The sequence below is a fragment of the Gossypium hirsutum genome, chromosome A11 (genome assembly GCF_007990345.1).
Source record: "Gossypium hirsutum isolate 1008001.06 chromosome A11, Gossypium_hirsutum_v2.1, whole genome shotgun sequence".
Taxonomy (NCBI): domain Eukaryota; kingdom Viridiplantae; phylum Streptophyta; class Magnoliopsida; order Malvales; family Malvaceae; genus Gossypium; species Gossypium hirsutum.
Window position 1 is genome coordinate 43,785,293 of NC_053434.1, and position 25,060 is coordinate 43,810,352.

A 25,060-nucleotide genomic window follows, 5' to 3' on the forward strand; every position below is an offset into this window, starting at 1 on the left:
ACATGTATACATTTACTTAATTATTAAGATTTCTTAATATTATAACATATTTTAACTTTAACTATTATAATATATAAAATAAATTTACATATACGTTATATATATAATTCACTAATGCCGTCCCATTTAAAGAAACAATGTTGTAATTGCTTCTTTGGTTATTTTAATTATTTTTAAATCATAAATTAACTTTTACCTTAAACGTGATTTAGTCCTTATACTATAATAACTCTTAATTCATTCAAATTCACTTAACCGAAACCTAATTGACTACACAACTAGTTTCATAAATATTTATTAAAAATATTTACGAGTCAATTTAGGGGAACGAAATCCTGAGAATACACTTTCTGACACCCCTAACTATCGGGTTGTTACAAGTTTGATACAAACAATAAACATGACATACACAACAGTTTATGCAATAAACAATAAACATGACATATACAGCATCATGCACATGGCATACCATGCACAGTATCTGCCATTCACTTAATAACAAATGACAAACATAGCAGCATATACAACAAACAATAAATATGACATACACAACATCATGCACATGGCATACCATACACAGTATCTGCCATTCACTTTAGTAACTAGACCCTAAATCCCATGTGAATAAAAAATGAAACCAAAATTTTTCATGCACGTTTGTAACAAATGAAATCAAAATCGAAATAAGCCTAAATCAAAAAATCAAAAACTAAATCGAAATAACCCATGTGGATGCAACATTTTTCAAGTTTTAAATCTAGACAACCCTAAATCCAAAAAATAAAAAACTAAATACAGAAACTTACATCTTACAGTAGATGTAACAACATTGTCAGCTTCTCTTCTATTGACTATTATTGCTGAGAACCAAAAACACTAGTAGGTTTCTCATTTTGTCTTCTTTTCTCCCCAAATAGAAAATATCAATCGATTTCTAACCCTAAACCCTGTTAATCAATTATTGAATTGATTTTCTAACCCTAAACCAACCTCGCTAATCGATTCTTAAATCAGTTTCTAACCCAAATCCCTATTAATATTTCCCAAATTGATTTTCTTTTCCTCCCCTCCTTAATCACAATCAATTTCTTCTTCTTCTTTTTTCCCAAAACCAACCCAACTCTTCAAATTTTTTCCCTAAACCTGTGTCAAACCTTGACCCTTCCACTGCTTCACCAACATTATAAGTTAACTGTCCACATCAGCGGTCTCTTTAAGACAGTAACAGAAAATGTTAATAAGTGGCTGATTTGTCACTTTTTGATAACGTTAGTGACTGTTTTGTTATTTTTCTAAAGTTGAGTAACTGAAATGAAACCTAGGTGACTATTTTGTCAGCTACCCCAAAAGTTGAATGATTGTTGGTGTAGTTTACCTTATTCTTAATCAAGAGAACATAGTAACTAACAATTAAACCCTAAAATTTATTTTCCAAAACATCCATTTAATCAGTGCTTATACTTTTCTACAATTTTATTATCCATAGTTTTTGATTGAATGAAACAACAAAAATATAAAAAAGAAAAATCACAAGTAACTAACAACTTTTAGAAATCTTCACACCAATAATGAAACTTGTAATAAAAGCACGTATCAAATGAGCAAGAACTTCAAAAGGTTTGGGAGAGTTTAAGAATTATGTACAACATCTTTTACATGGAACTCCGACACTTAAGCTTTGATTTTTATAACGAATCATGCTTTCAAACCCCTTGAAGGCTTCCAGCGCATCACTTTTAGATTCAAATGACTTATACAAACTTCTCTTAATTCCAATAATCAAAGGAGCAAATTGTTTCCATAAAAAGTAGATGCCAAGTTTCTTCCCAAGAAAAACGACATATAACTTCCCTATCTTCTTCTTATGTTGATTCATTCTTCAAAATCAAGTTAATGTTTTGGTAAGAAAAAGGAAGAATATCAGGGAAAATGATAAATCCTTTCTACGATTTCTATGGGAAAGTGATAATCTCGTATGGTTGGATTTCTAGAAAAATTTTAAACGTTATACAATGCATTCTTAGATCAGAGAGAATTGTTTTCAATTTTTATTTTAAAGCACTACAAGGGTAATTTGTAGAATTAACTAGCCCTAAATCCAATTTTGTACATTCATGATGCAAATTTTTTACGAAAAATATTTCCTTTTATTTAACGAATATGTGTTAAATTTCAAATATAATAATAATATCTTTTAGTATTAACTTAGCTCCTTTTTTCTTTTTTTAAATAAGCCACTGGTTCAATGTCAAAAAAAAAAAAAAAAACCTCACTGATTTAAAATATTTGTTAACGTTAGGTAAAAGATTTGAATCTAGACAATCTAATTCAACCTCCTGATACAGTGAAACTTGAAGCTAAGAACTTTAAAGTCTTGATGGACATTAGGTCAAGGTTGGAATTTAAATAATAAAATCTCCCTCCCTTGGAAACTTGACTTGAAAAGTAATTTTAAAAATTTAATATTACCATTAAACCTTCATAGTAGTTGATAATTTAATTTAACGTTAATAAAATTTAAATAAAGTTATTTTTCATGTCTTGTGAAATTAACTTTAAAACAAAAGCACCAAAATGTTTAAAAACATGAGTGGTCACAGAAAATAACTACTCATGCTTAAATAATGTCCCCCCCAAAAAATAAAACAATCGCCTTTCTTTGAACAAATAGAAATTAGAAAAAGGAAAACAATAATTTTGGGAGACAAAGGATATTATTACGATAAACAAAGGCACATGAATTAACATGAAGGGGCACGTGCTTTGCCCTATCAAAATGCGATAAGCCATTTTTTCTTCTTTTTGAGTTCTTTGCTAGATTAAACATAATTAAACAAAGAAATTTGAGTGGCCATATATTTCCTTTACAAGTACCTGCCCCTTCATAAATGGCTATGAAGACAAAGTTGGTAAGAGCTAGCAAGTAGCCACAAACTTCATCAATTATTAAATAAAGTTAAGTTAACTAATAAAATTCGATTCGATTCGAAAAAGTTAAACAAAAATTAAATTTTAAATTAATCGATTCGAGTTACTCAAATTATTAATTTGAATTTTAAGTTCGAATTGATTTGAATTTTACAATTCGAATAACAGATTAGTGTAACTACTTTTTTGGTCCTGTCAAGTTAAAAATAAACAAATTGGTCTCTCTCAACAAAAATTACAAAAAATTCAAAATAATTTTTAAACTTTAAAATATTTATAAAAATTTCAAAATTGATTTTTTTTCAAAAATTATAAAAATTTCAGAAAAAAATTCTAAAAGTATATAAAGAAAGTTAAAAAGTTAAAAATTTTCTAGATAATAATTTTTGGATCTAAATAAGTTAATTAATAATTCAAGTTTATCATGCTAAAGTATTTTTTTGTTATTTTTCTTTGAAAAAGTTTGTAAATATATATGGTTTCAAATTTATGTACTCTAACATGAAATTAGTTATACTGTAACAAGATTTTAATTTGACATGTTTATTTTTTTAATTTAACTCAAACTATTTCACTCGATTCGATTCAACTCAAATTTCATTTCACTAACTCGATTCGAAAAAAATTTCAATGACGATAAAATAGGACTCATCAACTCGATTAACTCGAAAATTTTTCACTCGATTCGATCGACCGTTCACCCCTACCTCATTACCAACCAAAGGGAAAGAAAACATTAACATTCTAATACATTTTAAATAAAATAATTATGTTGTTTCATTAACCCCAAATAGTTAGGAAAGAGAGAAAAAAGAAAACAAAACAAAGCATACATTTGTAAAGATGATAGGGTCAAAATGGTGCTAAAGAGCGTCGAAAGGACAACATATTGAAACAAGGTCTTAGCGTAGAATTGTAGATATGGTAGCCGTCGTCCTCGAGGACATTCCTCAATTGTAATATTTTATTTTATTTCACATTAATTAATTTCCTTTTGTTAAAGTATTAGTACTATTATTAAGTTTTCTAATTAATTTTTAGTCCAAGTTGCTTTCAACACCAAAATAAAAAGTATAATGAAAAAGGAGAATCCCACAGGTAAAAATCTAGCAATGTCAGTATAATTTTCGGAAAGCTGTGTTTTGAAACTATTACAAGTTAATTAACACTTCAAACAAAGAACAGTTTTGAATTGATCAGTCTATTGTTTGACTTTAATTTCATATGTATAATTTTAATGTAAGATGAAATATATGGGACGGAAATATGAAAATTAATTAAACGAAAATTTCTTTCAGCCTTGACCATAAGTCAGTATAACAGACTATTAATGGTATATGATATTTTTATATAAATATAAGAACAACAATTAAATTTTGATTATTGACACTTAATCATATTACAATCGAATTTAATTACAATGGGACTAAATATGTAGAAACGTCCTTACCTAAGCTTACAATTACCTAAGCTTACACCTATAAATCTAAATGATTTAATGATACTATATATGTTTTTTATACTCTGTTTCTATTATTTACGCTCTCTAATATTCTGAAATTAAAAATATAATATAATAAAACTTTCCAATCTCCCTTTCTTCTATTATCTTTCTATTTTTTTATATTTATATACATTTTACATAAATTTTCTTACATTCATGTATTTTTATTTTTACGTCTCTTCTAAAAAATAATAACAAAATTAAAAATAAACTAAAGATCAGATCAGCAAACATTCCGAGTCACAAAAAAAAAACAGCAAATATTCACTAAATACCCATAGGAAAGAAAATGTTATTTGATACATGAAAAATATTTAGTGTTAAAAAATTAAATGTAAGTGCTCGATCGATTTAAATTATAAAATCTCTAGTTCAAAGATAAAAGAAAAAAAAGAGTATAAATAATATAAAATTATATTTCTAGAGGATATTAAAATCATAAAGTATATTAAACTTCTTATAATAATGGATATTAAAATTATAAAGTACATTAAACTTCTTATAATAATGGACATCTGCTTAATAATAATATATTTATAAAAATATAACATATAATTAAATTGTTTGATGTAACTTTTAATTTATAAAACTTTTTATTTTAATTCTTATATTTTAAAAATATTTCACATTATTTTAAGCAAATTTAAATTTTAAAAGTGAGCCAAGAGTGCTCTCTTTAGTATCCTAGCAAAAACAGTGGCTGCTGTGGCTTGGGAGGATGGAAAGTGATAGCGAAGAGGGGTTTGGGGGAGACGAAATCTCCCTTCTGGCAGAAGAGCTTATACAACTATCAGTCAAGAGTTCAATGGTGGAACCAAGCAAAAAGCCAACTCTAATCTGCACAATTTGGGCAAAGAAATCTTACAATCCAGGCAGCTTTAGGGCACAGATGAAGAATATAGGGAAAACAAAGAAAAAATTTGAGATCAATCTTGTCGGGCAAAACCTCTTTTTGCTTGTGTTTGAAACTGTTGAAGATTTAGAAACAGTTTTGGAAGGTCAACCATGGTTATTTAGAAAGAATTTAATTATCTTTGATCGATTAACAAAACCGGTAGATAGAAGGCAGATCAAGCTTGTTTCATCCCCGTTTTGGATTAAGATAGGACCTTGCTCACCAGAGCTTGACAGGAAAGATCTCTTGCATGCTATTGGAGTTACCTTTGGTGGCATAATTAGATCTGAAATCAATGGTGAGTTTTGTCGCCTTAGAGTTAATTTAGATGTGCAGAAACCTTTAGAAGGGGTATTTTTGTCTCAACAGATAATTGTAGTACATCTTGGATTCCTTTTAAATATGAGAGATTACCTACTTTCTATTTTGGCTGTGGAAGAATGGGGCATGGCCTTCAACAATGTCAAGTGATAAAACCTGCAGGAAAATTCAAAATTAGAGATAACCCTCTTTTCTCTCTAGCGCTGAAAGCAGAATTAAATTTGCCTGGAAGAGAAAGTTTACAATTTAATGTTCTCTCAAAAAAGTTGCAACCACAGTGTTTGTATATAGGAAGCTCAGAGGAGAGTCAAGGAGCACATACACAAGAAGAAGAGAGTACTGATTTGCTTTCGAAAAAATAGGTTGACACTAGATTGTTAGAAGTAAAGGATAAGAAAGAGGGATAAAAGGAAGAGATACTCGTTGAAAGGAACGTCACTGGTAATTATTATATAGATGACGACATGTTGAAACCAACCAAGAAGTCCAGTTGGAAAAGAATCGAGTCAAGGAAAAGGAGAAGCACTTATGAGGGAGAGAGCAAATTGCGAAAAAGGAAATCAACAGAGGTTGATGCTGATGGGTGTGGTATAGAAGGATTCCTAGAAGATAAAGTAAAAAAGATGAGGTACGGTGGAAAGGATTTGGAATGTGATGATGGAGCATATTTGATGGAAGAAAATTTCAACAAAAAAGGATCAACGGCTGCCATGAGGAAAACCGACAGAACGCAATGAAAATAATATACTAGAATGTCCGTGGACTGGGGAATCCACGGGCAGTAAGAAGGCTTCGATTTTTGCTGAAGCAACAAAACCCCTAAATGGTCTTCTTTATGGAGACTAAAATTGATGAAAAGCGGATGGAGAAAATTAGGAGAAGATGTGGTTTTGGGAATGGGATTGATGTCAGTACAGAAGGTTCTCGTGGAGGAATTTGTCTAGCATGGAAAGAAGATGTCCAGGTTAGTTTGAAAATGTTCTCATTGACTCATATTGATGTGCTAGTGAAAGAAGAGAATATCACGGAGGAATGGAGGTTTACAAGCTTCTATGGTTCACCTTATATACATAATAAAAATGCCTCATGGAATCTATTGAGGATCTTGGGTTAGGAATTGGATCACCCTTGGCTAGTGGGTAGGGATTTTAATGAAATAATGTACTCTTTTGAAAAAAGCAGAGGTCAACCAAGAGAGGAGAAAAGGATAGAAGCTTTCCGTGAGGTGCTAGAAGAATTCCATTTAACTGTTGTGGGTTATATGGGGATATGGTTTACATGGGAAAGAGGAAATATGACAGAGACAAATATCAAGAAAAGGTTGGATAGGGGTGTCGCGAATGAAAAATGGATGAAGCTTTTTCCAAGAGGTAATATTCACCATTTAACATCTTTATTATCAGATCATTGCCCCCTTCTAATTAATACAACAACTGGAAATATTTTTATGGGAATTCCAAAATTCAAATTTGAGGCATGGTGGACTATGGAGGAATCACTTGAACAAGAGGTCATGGAAACGTGGGAGTCATCAACTGGTCCGATTGTTGAAAAATTGCAAATGTTGCTAATCAGTTTGACAAGATGGGCAAAACCGATAAAGAAGAAGCGGGACGATTTGAAGAATAAGCTTATAAAGGGACTTGGAAACCTAATGGAAAAAGAAGTAGATGATGATATACTGGAAAAAGCAATGGATACGAGAATTCAGCTCAACATGGAGATAGATAAAGATGAATTATATTGGGAACAACGAGCGCGAGCCAATTGGCTCCAATTAGGGGATAGGAATACAACCTTCTTTCATAAGTTTGCATCTACACGAAGAAGGATAAACACAATTAGCAGGTTGGAAACAAATGATGGCAAGGAAATCTATGATGAATCAGAAATAAAAGGGGCGGCTACAGCTTATTTCCAGAATCTTTTTTCATTTAATGGCATGGGGAATCTATCTCATCTTTTATCAGGTATTAATAACAGCATTACACAAGACATCAATGCAACTTTATTGGCAAAATATTCGGCAGAAGAAGTGTATATGGCATTGAAAGGAATGGGGCCCTCTAAAGCACCAGGCCATTATGGCTTCTCTGTATTATTTTTCCAAACTTTTTGGCACATCGTGGACCCAGATATCGAAGATTTTTGCTTGGTTGTCCTAAACGGAGGGAAGGATTTCGACTCTTTAAACCAAACGGAATTAGTACTTATTCCAAAAATCTCTAATCCTACAAGTCTTGTGAATTTTAGACCAATTAGCCTATGTACAGTTATATATAAAATTGTTGCCAAAACAATTGCGAATCGGCTTCAAGAATTTATTGGAAGATGCATTGACGATGCTCAAAGTGCTTTGGTCCCGGGTAGGTTAATATCAGACAATGTACTAATAGCATATGAACTTCTACATACACTACGGCAAAAACAGTTTGGGAAAAAGGGATCAATGGCAGTGAAATTAGATATGAGTAAAGCTTATGATAGGGTTGTAACACCCCTAACCCAAATCCGATTACCGGATTAAGGTTAAGAGGTATTACTGAACTAAACATTTAATTATCTCATTCACAGTGTCAATAAACATAAACAAAGATCGAGCTGAAATACATACTGATATTTAAGTTATACGCCATTTTCGTATGGCCAAAATATTTACAATTTCAAAACATTTTAAATGTATAGTACTTATTCGACGATGGTTTACTGCGAACATTCAATATCGTAATCTTACTCAACTTACTGGCATTAAGCCTGTCAGGTCTTAGGACTTGAAACCAATTACCAACACAAGCCTGCGGGAATTTAAATCCGGTATAATACCAGCTCGAAGCCTGCGGGACTTTAGCCCGGACATATTTCCAGCACGTAGCCTACGGACCTTAAGTCCGGATTTAATTCCAGCACATAGCCTGCGGACCCTAAGTCCGAATATAATTCCAGCACATAGCCTGCGGACCCTAAGTCCGGATATACATCACTGAATGTCATGCATACTTATTCGCAAGAAAATTCAATTCACATAACATCTCACAATCATAGGTCATTTATTCCATTCGAATAATAGAATAACATGGGCACCATTCATATAAATTTTGGCTCAATAACATACATAAGAATATATGTCCATTTTACTTTCGAAGCTTTCGACTTTAAGCCTTAAACATAAATTATTTGTCACTAAACTATAGTCAAATAGAATCAATAGATCGCAGTACAATTATCATACACATATCAAGACATTATCAATTACGTACTAAATGTGACTACTCAAAACTTACCTCGGATATACTTGAACGGTTTCGGAGAGGCTACTCAATTACTTTCTCTTTTCCCCTATCCAACTTCGACCCTCTTTGCTCTTGAGCTTAAATTCAAAAATTTTAAACTAGTCATTATTCGACTATTCAAGTATTTCTTCAGAAATATAATATATATATTCGACTTTCACACACATAGATCATAGTAAGTTTATAAGAAAACATTAAGCAACTCCTTAACAAATTTTCATCAATGATTACCACATAATCACAAATTCACAATAAGCTGTCTTCCTGAGCAATAGTCACTAAATTATTTATAATTGGAGCTACAAAACTCCAAATCAATTGCCGTAAAATTTCCCTAAAAATATACTCATATATCTTTTATCTATAAAATTTTTAGAATTTTTAGTTTTGCCAAACAATACCAGATTTTTCTTAAAGTTTCCTCTGTTTCACTGTTTGACTAGTCTGACCACCCTTTACTACGAATCAAATTTCTAATTGTACAGAAGTCAAAATATGTTCTTATTGATTTCATTAGAAACTAGACTCATTAAGATTTAATTACATAATTTATTCAGCTTCTAACTCCACTCCCACAATTTATGGTGATTTTCCAAATTCACGTTACAACTGCTGTCCCAAGCAGATTTACTACAATTTACTGTTTCACAACTCTTTGCATTCATATTATTTAAACATGTATATCACCAATCAATTTCATCACAATTCTATAATTTCACTTCAGCATAATCTCAATACAATACATCGTGTTCAAATCATTATTCAAGTTCAAATTCGGCTAGCACACATATACATACTAGCAACTAAGTATTAACATTGCATTTCATACTATAACCGAATGAATAGCTCATCAAAATATATCTATTCATGTTCCCTTAACACATATTGGTCAACTAGATCATGCATTATTCTTTGGAACATTTGGTCATTAAAGCAATCACCTATTTAACTTTCAAGCATTTTTATACTAACATATCTCCCAAGGCCGAATTCATATACAACCTTTAGTACTCATTTAAAGTTAATATTTTAAGTAATTTATATACACAACATTAGCCAAATATCCATTTACTAAGCATTTTAACAAATTTCCTATTACCAAATAAATCACATATATATAACACTACTTATTACACATATACATCAACTATCAAAAATTCCCACTCCTTAGCTATTGCCGTATGCTTATATAAGTCTTGAGTCATCTTTAACACATTTATCAATCTTCCAATTCAACTTAATACAAAAATAATATCATTTAAACAGCCAACACCAAAACATTTGTTCAAATGGACCTAGTCGAATACCTCACTTAGCTAAATGATTCACACAAATCACTAATAGCCAACTCAAATTCATCCTTAATTTCTCCTATAACAAAATTCATCAAAATTTAATAAGAAATACATCAAATTCCATGACCGAATTTGCATTTATAAAAAAAAAACAAAATCCTTGCATCTCATCAATATGTCCAATTGCAAAAATTGCTTAATTCATCACCTAAGCAACATGAAACTCCATTACAATCACAATTATTCATTCCTTAAAACCAACATTCAACTATCAATAATTTAGCAAAACTCATGTAAATGGCCGAATGCTATATCCTCAACCAAAACTAAAGTTTTAACATGGGCTACGTAGGAAACTATGTAATTAACTAAATTTTCACAAGAATTTGAAGGTAGCACATGAAACATACCTTAATTTGGATGCTAAAACAGCCGAAAGTTTGATCTCTCCTATCCCCTCTTTTTTCTTTTAAGAAATCGACAATGAACAAGAGTAATTAACCTTGTTCTTTTCACCCATTTACTTATTTTATTATAATATAAAATTGTTATTACATATTATAATACATTTATATATATAAATACATATAAAATTTATACTTTCGACCACTATAAAAAAAATGGCAATTTGACATGCACATCCTTATCATTTTTAAACCATATAGTAATAAGCCATCACATAAATACCTAGCACATTTTCAAAATTCTCACACAAGTCCCTTTCAATAAATTTCAGTCAAAGCACCACAAATTCACATATGCATTTTCACACAAATTAAGCACGAAATTTAACATTCAATTATTTTCACGACTCGGTTTAGTGGTCCCGAAACCACTTCCCGACTAAGGTCAAATTAGGGCTGTCACAAGGGTGGAGTGGGGTTTTTTGAAGGCAGTAATGCTTCGAATGGGATTCGCAGAAGAATGGGTGGAACTAGTTATGAGGTGTATCTCCACTACCTCGTATGTAGTAACCATAAATGGGAGAAGTGGTGATATTTTCAAACCTACAAGAGACCTCCGACTAGGCAATCCACTTAGCCCTTTTCTTTTTCTAATATGTAGCGAAGGGTTATCTTCTTTGATTAGGCTGGCGACGAAAGAGGGATTGATAAAGAGTGTTAAGGCTAGTAGAAGAGGACCAGTAATTTCACATTTACTATTTGCAGATGATTGTATTTTGTTTGGTGAAGCTACAAAAGGTGGAACAAGGATTTTAAAGGATATTTTAAGGGAATATGAACGATGCTCCAGTCAATGCGTAAACTTCAATAAATCAACCATTTTCTTTAGCTTAAATATGATAGAGGAGGACAAAAAAGAAATCTCAAATGATATGGGAGTGAGGTGCTTGATAAATATGGAAAAATATCTAGGCCTCCCTAATGTGGTGGGTAGACGAAAAAAGGAGTCGTTTCAAAATCTTAAGGATAGGATTAGGCAGAGAATTGCAAACTGGAGCACAAGACTATTATCTCAAGGAGGAAAGGAGGTGTTAATAAAGTCCGTACTCTAAGCAATACCAACCTATGCAATGACATGTTTTCTTTTACCTAAGGCACTTTGTGGGGATTTTAAAAGTATTTTTTCTAAATTCTGGTGGCAAAAAGGTAAAGGGAAACGAGGAATTAATTGGTGTCAATGGAAATTTATGTGCTGTCCTAAAGGGGAGGGAGGAATGGGCTTCAGAAATATGGCACAATTTAACCTTTCATTATTAGCAAAGCAAGGATGGAGGATTATTAATAATCAGAATTCTCTCATTACACGAGTTTTTAAAGCAAAATATTTTCTAAACGATAATTTTTTAAATTCTCAACTGGGAAACTCTAGTTCTTATGTTTGGAAAAGTATTTGGGCAGCTAGAGGTGTATTGGAAAAAGGATTATCCTGGAAGGTTGGTACAGGGCTTAACATCTCTATCAATTATGATGCTTGGATACCAGACGCGACAATTTTAGACTATCTACAGAGATTAATGCTATGCGTGATCTTAAAGTAAGTAATTTGAATGATAGCAACAATAGAATATGGAATAAGGAGCTAATTCGTAATACCTTCCCAGTAGAAGATGCTGCAAAAATCCTTCGTATTCCCTTAGCACTAGCACCTCACAATAATTTCCTCACGTGAGGGCCGAAGCTTCGGGCGAATCCTCGGTACGTAGCGCCTACAAACTATTATAAGTTTTTGATAGAATTACTAGAGCTTATGCTTTACTGACCATTTATAGCAATTTTTACAAAAAAAAATCTGGCTACTAAATCTACCAGCAAAAATAAAGTTTACAATCTGGAAACTTTCATGGAACTATCTGCCTACAAAAACTAATATGCTGAGTAGGAATCTAGCAATCAATACAAATTGTCCTCGGTGTGAGGGGAGGGCTGAAACCATTGATCATCTATTCCGAGAATCCCTGTTACAGTGGAAGTATGGATAGCGTTATCCATCCAGAATATAGTCATAGTACAAAACATGGAATTCTTACGGTGGCTTACCTGGGTTTTTGAGCAGTCCACTCCTTGCGAGTGTAGTCTTTTCTGCTGCGGCTTTTGGGCCATATGGGGAGATAGAAATAAAAGAATACATACAGAAAGGTTAGTACTGGTAAGGAGGTTGCAAACTTCATCATCAACTACAATAATGAGATCTCTGTTTTTGGAAAAAAAAATTAGGAGAAAGAGCAGATAATGAAAGATGGCAGTTACCACCTAATGGGTTCTTCAAGATCAATTTTAATGTTGCGTACAATGAAAGGCTACAACAGTCGGACTCTGGCATAGTCGTTAAAAATAAGGAAGGAAGAGTTCTCTTATCTTGTTCAGAGATACATCAAGAAATTACCTCAGCTTTTGCTGTTGAAGCAGTAGCATGTCGGAAAGCAGTTCAGATAAGGGTAGAAAGGGGTTGGCAGTCTATCATCATCGAAGGTGATTCCCTCGCAATAATCAGAAAATGCAAGTCACAAAGTCAGGATCGGTCACTGGTAGCGTCATATATATACGATATACAATAGATGACAAAGAGATCTAATATAGTCAGTTTCAAACACACACCGAGACAAGCAAACGCCCTTGCTCATCTCCTGGCAACAGAAACTTTAAAACGAAGGGAGGAGGTGTACCTAGAAATGGAAGTCCCTACATATGCTGAAGATCAAAAACGGATTGATTGGGTGCGTGAACCGGATTGAGGAGTCTGTTGGGGAAGAAGGAGGAAGGAGAACAAGCTTCATTGAAAAACTTTTGAAAATAGGCTTTTGGAAGACTGAAATCGTCAAAACTGATAGAAATGACGGAAAGATAGTCTGCAGTTTTCAGAACGTTTTGATTGGGCAATGGTTCGGCGCATTAATTGCGGTTCCAGAATTTTCTTTAAAATATCTAGATTGTTTGTTATGTTTTAGGATGGCTGTTTATTTTGGGTTCTCTTATTTTGGGCCTTTCTTTTTTGGGCCGTGCTATTTCGTTAATTTTGGATTAGTTTATCCAGTGAACATTTTTGTATTCACTTTATTATATTTATAAAAACCCAATCTGATTTTTCAAAAAAAAAGTAAAATTTTTAATGATAATAGAATGTTAAAAGAAATAAAATTAACTTAGAAGATAATTAAAAATAATTTATACTAAGTGAGAAGTATTTTCTACTTTATCATTTCCACGTTTTTTGTATGGAAAAAGTTGTCATTTGATTTTTATTATGGACTAAAATTTAAATTACTAAAAATATTAATTTTTAATTTATTTAATTTTTTAAATAATTTTTTTTTGAAATTAAATCAAGAAGGATGCCATTAATAATAAGAAATTACAGGACTGCATGGGTGACACATGTTCTTCCCAACCCTTACCAGCACAACAATGCTAGAGCCTAATAAATGAAAATTAAGGATTTACAAGAATAAAAAAAAACTTTACTTTAAAAAACCCTCTACACAAATACAATTACAGCCTAAACTTAAGAAAAACCCAAACTCCAAATCTGAAATGAAGAAGAAAGAAAACATAAACAAAAAAGAAAACTGTTCAATTCTCTAACATCCTTCATCAATTTCTTTACAACCATCATCAAAACCATCAAACATCCTATTCCTTTTTCGTTCACGATGGATTGTGTATAGAGATTGAAACCGTCAGAGTCCTTTTATTCTTATTTCTCTGACTCATTTCACCTTTCTGACAGGGACCCTCTATCTTCCTCAATTGTCGTTTCATTCTTAAAGGTGCCTCTTCAATCCAGAATCTCAGTGAATCCCATCGTTTCCCTTCCTCCGCCATTGTATGAGCTACTTGGTTCACTGATCTATCCGTAAATTAACAGGTAAAGCTTTCAAACCTCCGAGCCCGTTCTTTTATTTCTTCAATAATCACAGTAATATTTGATTCGTCCTCTTCAAATGTTTGGATTTTCTTTCTGACTGTCAAGGAGTCCCCTTCAACCACCAGATTTCTGAATCCCAAATCTTTGGCCACTACCACCGTTTGTAAACAAGCTCTGGCCTCTATTGTAACACCCCTAACCCAAATTCATCACTGGAATAGGGTTACAGAGCATTACTGAAGTTTACAGATCAATTAATCTGACATTTCATATAATACAACATTCATATCAGAAATCAATCGAAATCAAACATATTGTCCCCTCTGTGAGCCCTCGAGGCCCAAAATACACTTTAGAAACAAGTAGGGACTACATCGGGTACACAATTTTTTTTTCGAAAAACATTGAAAATTTTCAAAGTTGTAGGGGACACACTGCCGTGTGGTCAGGCCGTGTGACACGTCCGTGTCTCAGGCGTGTGGGCATTTGAAATAGAGACACATGGCCATGTCTCAGCATGTGTAACTCTCTGACTTGGGTCACACGGCCAAGTCACACACCTGTGTGCTAGGCTGTGTTGAGCATACTGACTTGCGCAATTTTAAAGATATAAGGGACACACGATCGTGTCACATGGTCGTGTGTCACACACAACTGTGACACACACCCGTGTCTCTGCTCATCTGGACAAAAATAGGTCATTTCCAAGCCACATTTCTCACCCAATTTGGTACCAACCTAAACACAACCATTTGCATATCAACAAGCAATAACAAGAGATTCAAATCAAGCTAAAAGCAAGTCTTAAACATGTATTATCACAACATACAACCAATATGCCCTTAGGCACCTTAAATAACAAATTAATAACATGTTAACCAAATATCCATATTTACCTAGATAACCAAATGCATATATGCATAATTGTACCAAATATACTATTTCAAACCGATCATCAATATACCTATAAGTTTTCCATCATTCAACCCAACCATATCAAACACACATTAAATAGGTTAAGGCCACATATATAAACACATCAAAATATATCAAACACAAGCCATTCAGATGGCTTGTCTCAACAAAACATTTATATAATAACATTGGCCAAAATATCCTATACATGCCATTATAACCAGAATTAATTTACTAAAAGTACCAAAAGAGCCGATGGATAGTGTGAAATAGCTCCGACCAGCTTCTGACCCAAATAAGCTTCCGAATTACTATAAAACATGGAAAATAACACAGAGTAAGCATTTAAGCTTAGTAAGTTCGTATAATACAGAATTTAACTTACCATATTTCTACAAAATAGGTAAGTAAACATAACATATCTTAACTAATTAGGCCAAAAGCCTAAACACATGATCACCAACATATTATCCATGAATATCACATATAAAATCCAATACACATGGTTGAATTCATCAAATAATCATATTTCCTGTATTTCATGTATATACCGGTAATAGTTCATATCAAACTTATATGATTTCATAACAGAAGTGTGCCCGTTGAACCATTTAGAATATCGTTAGATACACAGGTAGTACACACGAGGTGTACTAAACTGTAATCCGTCAATTCAGATTCATGTATGCTTATACGAGCTATAAACAGGAAGCTCCTCCGAGCTGAATAACGGGAAGCTCATGCGAGCTATATAACGGGAAGCTCATAAGAGCTGTGGTGTGTCTGCAATACATCAGGAACCCAACCAAATCAGTAACCCTAATGACATGTCATTTGTCTTACGAATTTCATAAGGTTCAAACAGGACTCGGTAATCGTTGGATGTGTCATCGGTATTTATACATGGATATATGATTCAATTAATAAATATAAATACTTAATTTAATTACACGAACTTACCTTGACGAGTTTATGTAGATACGAAGGCGACTAATCCGATATTTTCCCTTTGCCTTGATCTAACTCCGTACTAGGTCTAATCAGATCTATACGAATAAATTTAACTCAATTCAATATAATTCATATTCAATTTAGTGCAACACACATTTTTGGCAAACTTACTATTTTGCCCCTATACTTTTAATTTATTATAATTTAGTCCCCAGGCTCAGAAAATTACCTTCATGCAATCTAATCCTTACTCAAGCCTAGTCAATTTTTATACATATTAATAGCAGCCCACAAAATTTACAATTTCACAATTTTACCATAAATTTATCATCCTTTTCAATTTAATCCCTAATTGATAATTTCATCAAAGTTCTCTTTGCAAAAGTTGTTTATCTAACAATAATCTTTCATTTTCTATCATAAAGCTTCAAAATTCAAGCATACTCATCAATGGAAAAACCCTAATACTTTAATGATTTTGCCAATTAATCCCCGAGTTAGCTAAATTAAACTACTATGATCTTAGAAACATAGAAATCATTAAAAACGAGACAATGATACATACGTAATTGAGCAAAATAAGCTTGGTAATAACTCAAGTTTCCATGGTGTTTTCTTCTTGTTTTATTTTTTGTGGTAGATGATGATAATAGATTTTTTTGTTTTACTTAATATCACTTTAATTGATAATTTCCAAAATTAACCTTAATGTTTCATGAAATTTTCAATGATGACTATTAATGTTTAACCACTAAGCATTTTAATGGTCTATTTACTAAATAAAGACCTCCAATTTAAAATTCTATAGCTATTTAATACCTTTAGCTGTTAGAACTCAACTTTTGCACTTAATGCAATTTAGTCTTTTTCATCAAATTAAATATGTAAACAGAGAAATTTCTTAACGAAATTTTTATAATGTATTTCTATCATACAGTAGAGCATAAAATAATAATAAAAATAATTTTTTCTGACTTCAGATTTGTAGTCCCAAAACCACTGTTCTGATCTTACTGAAAACGAGATGTTACAACTCTCCCCCGTAAAGAAATTTTCGTCTTCGAAAATCTTACCAGAAAAGAGATTCGGATATTGCTTTCTCATAATTTTTTCGTGTTCCCAGGTAGCTTCTTCTATTCCATGTCTCTACCAAAGAACTTTTACTAAAGCTACATTTTTATGTCTCAATTCTTTCACCTCTTGTGCCAGAATTCTGATCGGTTCTTCACTATATGTCATGTCAGGCTGAATTTCTATATTCTTTAGGGATATAACATGTAAAGGGTTAGATTGGTACAATCATAACATAGACACATGAAAGACATTGTGAATCTTTTCTAGTTTTGACAGTAAAGCTAATTGATACGCAACAGGTTTGATTCTATTAGTAATTTCATACGACCCGATAAATAACAAACTCAGCTTTCCTTTACGACCAAACTGAAGAATTTTCTTCCAGGTCGATACGTTCAAAAATACTTTGTCTCCTACTTGAAACTCTATATCTTTACGTTTCAAATCTGTATACAATTTTTGACGATCTGAATCTACTTTTAAGCTATCTCGATGACTTTCACTTTTTCCTCAGTCTCGCGAATCAAATCAACCCCATGTATCTTTTTCTCACTAAGGTCAGTCCAATACAATGGACTTCAATATTTGCGACCATACAGAGCCTTATACGGTGCCATTTTTATGCTTGACTAAAAACTATTATTATATGTGAATTCGACTAATGAAAAATATTTCTCCCAGCTGCCTTCGAATTCTAAAATACAGCAATGAAGCATATCTTCAAGAATCTGAATCACAGGCTTGGACTGACCATTAGTCTGAGGGTGAAATGCGGTGCTAAAATAGAATCGCGTATACAGAGCTTCCTGTAACTTTTTCCAGAATCGCTGTAACACCCCTAAAGTGACCCTAGTCGGAAAGTGGTTTTGGGACCACTAAACCGAGTTATAAAGATAATTAACCGTCATAGTTGATGCTCATTATATGTACATATGCATGTGTGAAAATTTCATGTTTGAATTTTGTTAATAGTAAGTGAATTTTATCAAATAGGACTTATGTGAGAAAATTTGGAAATGTGCTAGGCAAATGTAAAGTGGCCTAATAATGCATGTTGTGAAATGATGGGTTTGTATGTCAAATTACCCAAAATTAAAGCATAGTGGCCGGCCATGCTATGGGTGGAAACATGTTGCAAACATGTTGTGTTAGTGAGTTATGTTAGAAAGAATAAAAAAAAGGGTTAGGATTAAAGTAATGCAAAAAGGTGGAGTGATGAAAAAAAAATGGTCTCATCCATGCCCCCCCTTTGCCGTGAATGGAAGAAAGGAAACAAAAAAAAAGTGTTCATCCTTGAACATCTTTGGCCGAATGTTCTAAGGAGGAAAGGAAACAAGTTGTGTTCTTTGGTTCTTCTTGGCCGGATTGAGAGGAGGAGGGAAGAAGCTAGGCATTCGGTCTTCTACTTGCTTAATTAAGGTAAGTTTTAGGTAAATTCTTTGAGATTTTATGAAATTTTAGTTGATGGATAGGTCTTTGATTGAGCCCATGTGTGAATTTTGATCCTTGTGGTGATTTGGGCATGCGGTTAAGGTAGGAAACTTAGAAGATGATTTCTATTCCTTATGCTTTATGAGTTGGGAGCTTAAATTGAAGATGAATAAGGGGAATATGTGTATAGAGGTTTTAGTAGTATGGAAATTCGGTTATGAGAGTGTGTGTGTGGTCACTTGCCGAATGTGGGTGTCAAGATTAGTAGGTTGGCTTAATTCTTGTATTAGAAATCTATTTGAGAAATTAGATAGGCTTTGAATGGTTGAAGTAATGAAATTAGAAACTCATGAACTTGATTTAAATATTTTAAATTTATGGTAGTTAAATGGAATAGAAAGGATCTATTCGGCCATAGAGGTTAAACACATTGTTAAATTGTTGAATATATGCTTTGGTTGTTAATGAATATTCGGTCTTGGTATGAATCTCATTAATAACATTTAGTTATTAGATTTGGTATAAAATACTTATTGAAATGGTGGAATTGGATGACTTACTTATGGATTTTAGTTATGAGAGCCTTTTGTAAGTAGAGCTAGAGGGTTTAAAGGGTGGTGTTTTAAAATAAACATGTATATGGACCCTATGTATGTACCTTGTAATGTTATTGTAAACTTTTGGTTTAACTTGTGTCATATTAATTGCTAAAATACTAGCTTGTGTGGAAAATTTTGTGTATGTTTTTATGTGCCGAATGTGAGTTCAAAAAATGGAGCTCACTATGTGTATCATGGTCAACCTTTGATAACTAATATGTCTTGATTCGTAAATTGAGTTAAAAGATTATATATGTTCGATCTAGCCTAAGTTAGGCTTGACTTGTAACATAGTAATGATTGACTGAACGTATATGTGTGAGATAGTGAGGATAATTGTATTTCTTGCTTTGATTAAGTGAAGTATATGAAGTTGATATACTTAATTTACTCAATTAAGCTCAAGAGCTTAGAGGACCAAAGTTGGATAAAGGAAAGGAAAAAGTGATCGAATAGCCGCCGAAATCGTTCAACAACATCCGAGGTAAGTTTTAAGTGTTTAAACGTTGAGTAAATTCAATTATAATAGGACATGATGAGTTGATTTAATAAGATAAGATGTGGCCATGATATGTTCTAAGCTCAAATGGTAAGTTCTTAAGTGTTTGAGCTTGGGAATTTAAGGGTAATTTGAAATAGTCTGCTTCGGACAGCAGCAGTAACGTGACTTTAGAAAATCACCATAAATTCATGGACTTGAATTAGAGGCTGATTGAGACATGAAATTAAATCTTAATGAGTCTAGTTTCTTATAAAAGAAACCGTGTAAGCAAAGGAATTTCCGATAATGAGATACTTAAAGTTGTGTGAGACAGCGCAGAATGACACTGTAATCATCTGTTCTGTTTTTAGAAAATCATTATAAATTGTACAAAAATGGTTATAAGATAAAATTTATATGCTTAGGCTCCTTAATGAGTCTAGTTTCAAATGAAATCAAATACAACACATTTTGAATTCTGTAAAATGAGAAATTTGATTCGTAGTGAAGAGTGGTCAGATTAGTCAAACAGTGAAACAGGGGAAACTTTAAGAAAAATCTGGTATTGATTGGCCAAACCTAAAATTCTGGAAATTTTATGGATGGAAGATATACGAGTCTATATTCAGGAAAAATTAACGGAAAGTGATTTGGAGTTTTGTAGCTCCAGTTATAAATAATTTAGTGACTATTGCTCAGGAAAAATAGCTTGTGCTGAATTTGAGATTATGTTGTGAACCTTGATAAACTTGTTTTAGTTGCTCATAAGCTATTGATTAAACCCATACTTGAATTCTAAATCGTGGTATTGTAAGTTTATGAGTATTCGAATATGAAATGATAGTAAGGCCTAATGGCCGATGTGATGAACATGAAAGTGTATATATGTGATAAGGCCTAATGGCCGATGTGATGAATGTGAAAGTGTATATATATGTGATAAGGCCTAATGGCCGATGTGATGAATGTGAAAGTGTATATACGTGATAAGGCCTAATGGCCGATGTGATGAATGTGAAAGTGTATATATGAGATAAGGCCTAATGGCCGATGTGATGAATGTGAAAGTGTATATATATGTGATAGGGCCTAATGGCCGATGTGATGAATGTGAAAGTGTATATATATGTGATAGGGCCTAATGGCCGATGTGATGAATGTGAAAGTGTATATATGTGATAAGGCCTAATGGCCAATGTGATGAATGTGAAAGTATATATATGTGACAGGGCCGAGTGGCCAACATGATGGATGTGAAAGTGTATAAATGTGATAAGTCCCGAAGGGCATTTGTGTCAGTACTATATCCGGGTTAAAACCCCGCAGGCTTTATGCCAGAATATTATCACTGATTAATGTCCGTAAGCTTCGTGCTCGTACTATATCCGAGCTCTAAAGACCTGATGACTACGTGTAGGGATTTTGTCCGGGTAAGACCCGATAACTTCGTGTGGAGATTATGTCCGGGTAAGACTTCGTAATAAGAATTGCTTATAAATATATTCAATGCGAAAGGTTAAACAGGTATGTACTCCAAGTTTATATGTGAGCTTGATTTGCACTAAATCATAAGGTAGTTGTGTGATGCATACGAGAGCAATCTGTGAGATGTGCGTATTCGGTAAAGGGATGGTATGCCCGAAGGAAGAGTGAAATAAAAATACGAACAACTATGTTATAATTTGATTGTTATCTGTTGACACTGCTTAAAACTTACTAAGCATTGTAATGCTTACTCCGTTTACTCTGTTTCCTCTGTTTTATAGATCTCATTGCGAAGCTACAGGCTCGGGGATCGTCAGCAACTAGTCACACTATCACTATCCACTGTTTGGTACTGCTATGTTTTGGATTATCTTATGGCATGTATAAAATAGACTAGTGGCGGAGGAATATTTTGGTTAATGTATATAGCCATGCGAAAATGGCTTATATATGTTTGAGCATAATGTTATAATCATTTGGTATGGAATGGTTAATCACTATCATAATTTGTGCTATTTATGCTAAAAGGGCTAGTTGAATCATGGAAACTATGAAGTAGGTAAAGTCTACCTTAAAGGGAGATGCTGGCAGCAGCAGTGATGTAGATTTGGAAAATCACTAAAAATAGTAGGATTGGAATTAAATAAAGAATAAATTATGTAAACGAACCTTAATGAATCTATTTTCATAGGAAAGTAACGAAACAATCATATGGACAGTATGTTAAGAGATATTTAGGTTCTCATGAGACAGGGCCAGAACGGGTTCTAGACTCCCTGTTCCGAATTTGGAAATTCATTACAAATTAACCAAAGATAATTAGGAGTCATGCCATATATTTATAGATTCCTCTCTGAGTCTAGTTTTTATAAAAACAAACGGCATCAGTATTGAAGCTCTGTGCAGGGAGATATCCAAGTAGTAATGCGCAAAGGTCAGTGTAGTCGATCCCTGTAACATGGGAGACTTTGACTAATAAACTGTATTAATTGGCCTGACCAAAAATTCTAGAAAAAAATATGTAGATGGTAATATGAGTCTAGTTTCAGGGAAAAATCACGAAACTGATTTTCGAGTTGTGAAACTCAAGATATGATTTTTAAGGTGACAGTGACGCAGTTAGCCGACTGCCTGGAAAAATTTTAAAATGGACTGCAATAGTAAGCGAACTTAGTCTGTGAACCCCTCGTGTCCAACTCCGGCAACGGTCTCGGGTACGGGGTGTTACAATCGCGATGTAAACCACAGATCTCTATTCGAAATAATAGAGATTGGCACTCTGTGTAAACTAACAATCTCCTAAACATATAACTTAGCTAATTTGTCAAGTGAGAAATCTGTACGTACCGGAATAAAATGTGTAAACTTCGTCAAATGATCGACGATAACCAAAATGACATTTTTCTTTTTTAGAGATAAGGGTAACCCCGATACAAAATCTATAGTAACTCTATCTAATTTCCACTCCAGTATCATCATTGGCTGTAACAGTCTTGAAGGTACCTGATGTTCAGCTTTAACTTGCTGACATACCAAACATTTTGATACAAAATCAGAAATATCACGTTTCATTCCCGATCACCAGTACATCTATATCAAATCATTGTACATTTTATTACTCCTCTGGTGAACAAACAACCTACACTATGAGCTTCATGCAAAATTTTCTGTATAAGCTCTGGATTCTTCGTTATACAAACTCTACCTCTAAATAACAAACAATCACCCAGTCCTATCTGAAATTCCGAATCAGAAGTCAACTCACACTATACACGTTTAGCTAACATCTCACTATCACATTTCTAAGCTTCGTAGATATGTTTAAAAACATTGGTCTTGCTTTTAACTCAGCTAAGATCGAGAAATATTGACAATTGGGTATGCACTACTCACAGGACAAACAAGGATTTTCTACTTAAAGCATCAGCAACTACATTTGCTTTTCCCAGATGATAATCAATGATCAACTCATAATCTTTCAACAATTCAAGCCACCTGTGATGTCTCAAATTTAGATCTTTCTGTGACATTAAATACTTTAAACTCTTGTGATCAATAAATATGTGACATTTTTCGCCAAACAAATGATGTCGCCAAATTTTTAATGCAAAAACAATAGCTGCCAACTCTAAATCATGTGTAGGATAGTTCTTTTCATGTGGCTTTAACTATCTAGAAGTATAAGCTATTACTTTACCTTCTTGCATCAAAACACAGCCTAGACCATTCGATGATGCATCACTGAAAATCACAAATTCCTTACCCGATTTAGGCTGAACCAGAACTGGTGCTTCGATCAATAAGGCTTTCAACTGGTTAAAACTTTGCTGACATTTATCAAACCATTCAAATTTCACATCTTTCTGCAATAGTCATGTCATCAGTGTAGCTATCATCGAAAAACCTTTTACAAATCTCTGGTAATAATCAGCTAATCCCAAAAAACTTCTAACTTCAGATAGGTTTCTCGGTGGTTTCCAATTAACAATCGCTGAAATTTTATTCAGATCAACTCTGATGCCTTCAATCGATACTATGTGTCCCAGAAAACCAACTTCTCGAAGCCAAAATTCACATTTGCAAAATTTAGCAAACAATTGTTTATCTTGCAAAACTTGCAAAACAATCCTCAAATGCTCGACATGTTCAGTCTTATCTCGGGAATATATTAGAATATCATCAATAAATACCACAACAAATCTATCTAACTATGGTCTGAAAATTCTATTCATCAAATCCATAAACACTGCAGGTGCGTTAGTTAAACCAAACAACATCACAATAAATTCATAATGTCTATACCTAGTTCTGAAAGTCTTTTTCGGTACATCCGAATCTTTCAACCAGAACGAAGATCAATTTTATAGAATACTGTGGCACCTTTCAACTGATCAAACAAATTGTAAATGTGAGGCAGTAGATATTTGTTCTTGATTGTAACTTTGTTGAGCTGAAGGTAGTCAATGCATAATCTCATGATTCGTCCTTTTTCTTAACAAACAGAACTAGTGCACTCCAAGGTGAAAAACTAGGTTGAGCAAAGCCCTTATCTGTCAACTCTTGCAATTGTGCTTTCAACTCTTTTAACTTTGTAGTAGCCATTCTGTATGGTACTATCGATATCGGTATTGCTCCCTATACAATTTCTATAGCAAATTTGACTTCTTTGACTGGCGGTAATCTAACTAATTCCTCTAGAAACATATCAGGATACTCGCAAACCATTGACACTGACTCAATCTTCAATTCAGACACTTTAAATATCCAATACATAAGCAAGATAAGCATTACAACCTTTTCTCACATATTTCTGTGCTGACATAGTTGATATCACAATAGACAACCCATTCAATTTATCTGATTCAATATAAAGCATCTGATCATTCTGACATTTCAATATGATATGCTTTCATCTACAATTTACCACAGCATCATGCAGAGTTAGCCAATCCATACCTAATATCACATCAAATTCATCAAACTGTAATAGCATCAAATTAGTCAGAAAACAGTAACCCTGAATCATTAACGAACAGTTCTTGCAAATCTTATCAACTAACACGTA

At 33.0% G+C, this 25,060-nt stretch overlaps 1 long non-coding RNA gene across 2 annotated transcripts; it reads right to left on the minus strand.

The window, feature by feature from the left end:
- Positions 1-5,609: 5,609 nt before the first annotated feature.
- LOC107898112 (uncharacterized) lies at positions 5,610-13,621 on the minus strand. Of its 2 annotated transcripts, XR_001684341.2 has the most exons (5): positions 13,081-13,621; positions 12,735-12,785; positions 12,291-12,652; positions 8,930-9,015; positions 5,610-5,804 (listed from the first exon to the last, which is right to left on the minus strand). It is a non-coding gene; the product is annotated as an uncharacterized lncRNA (long non-coding RNA). The 2 variants fall into 2 exon arrangements; XR_005905275.1 differs by lacking the exon at positions 8,930-9,015 and having other exon boundaries at positions 5,622-5,804.
- Between the last annotated feature and the right edge of the window lie 11,439 nt (positions 13,622-25,060).